The sequence below is a fragment of the Vitis riparia genome, chromosome 4, assembly GCF_004353265.1.
Source record: "Vitis riparia cultivar Riparia Gloire de Montpellier isolate 1030 chromosome 4, EGFV_Vit.rip_1.0, whole genome shotgun sequence".
Classification (NCBI taxonomy): Eukaryota; Viridiplantae; Streptophyta; class Magnoliopsida; order Vitales; family Vitaceae; genus Vitis; species Vitis riparia.
This window is the reverse complement of record NC_048434.1, coordinates 9440113-9441552: the sequence shown is the minus strand read 5'-3', so window position 1 is coordinate 9441552 and position 1440 is coordinate 9440113. Positions and strand designations below refer to the sequence as shown.

Here is a 1440-nt window from a genome sequence, read left to right as displayed (position 1 = left end):
AATAGCATGCACTCATTGTAATAGGAGACAATTTTTATTGAATAAAACAATCAGAAAAAGTGAGGCTTTGCTTTTCTTTTGGTTTTTCAAGAACTGTGAACTTATCAGGGATTCTTCCTTGTGGCGTTCAAACTTTATATCTTCGGTTTGTGATTCCATTGTAATCAATGGGTTAAGGTCTGTTACTTATATTTTTGGTTCGCGTTTCACTTATAAACGTTGGGTCAGAGTTCTATCAAAAATTTGTATTTTAGCTTTCTTGGGCAATTATTCCAATACTGTTTGTTGGGTCTCAAAGCATGTCGATTGAGGTTCACATCATTTGGTATCAGAGCACAGGTTCTAAAATCAATTTTCTATCCATTTATCTTTTGTTTCCTGTTATTATCCTATCTTGTTCCTTTCGTGTTCTTTATTCCTCGTTCTTATTTTTTTGACTTGCACTAGGTTAAAATCATGCACCAGTTCCCAAAAAAAAAAAGACTTTAGAAAATAAATAGAAAACAAAAAAAAAAATTGTGTGTAGTTTCAATTATCTCAAATCAAAATATTATTTTCTTTTGTTCTCTTCCTTTGATTTAGTGTTTCTGTCATATTTTCTTGCCATAGGTATTAGTTTAAATACTACAAGTTGAATTTCTTGATCAAGTTTATTAGTTTAAGCAGAACTGAAAAGGGGAAGCTACGAGTGGAAAAAGGCAAGAGAGTGTGAGACTAATATCGGGAAAAAGCCAATTTGAGAGTGAAACATGAGTGTGAGTGCAAACATGTGAGGGAGTGTTGTGAGGAATTATTTCTAACCTTTTTTTGTAGTTTCAAAAATATGTCTTCCAGGGGCGAAACATCAAATAAGGAAGGAGGGGAGGAGTCATCCCTCATGTTGCAGGCTATGCAACAACAATTTGAACGCATGAATGTGGTGTTTAATGATATTTGGGATCAGATGGATAGGCAAGACGTTGTTATCACTTCTTTGCGTGAGGAGCGTACCCAAAGAACCCTTAATGCTAGAAGGAAAGGAAGGGATGCGCGTGTTGATGATTCTGAGGACTACCATGAGGATGAGTTTGAAGATGAAGAGGATCAAGCTTCATTGAACCATGAGGGTAGGTTTGTGCCAAGGGGAGAAAGGCATGGTAGAGGTTTTTGAAGAGCTCCAAGATGGCAAGATGGGATTGATAGAAGCCTAGGAAACATCAAAATGAAGATATCATCGTTCCAATGGAAAAATGATCCAGAAGTGTACTTAGAGTGGGAGAAGAAGGTGGAGTTCATCTTTGAGTGCCATAACTACTCCGAGGAGAAAAATGTAAAACTAGTTGTGATTGAGTTTGCTGACTATGCTATTGTATGGTGGGATCAACTTGTGATGAACATAAGAAGAAACTATGAGAGGCCTATTGAGACATGGGAGGAAATGAAAGCCACCATGAGGAGGCG

The 1440-nt window shown here is 36.9% G+C and overlaps 1 pseudogene; it reads left to right on the top strand.

Moving 5' to 3' along the window:
* Nucleotides 1–1201: 1201 nt before the first annotated feature.
* Nucleotides 1202–1440, top strand: part of LOC117913220 — an 8046-nt pseudogene continuing 7807 nt past the window's right edge.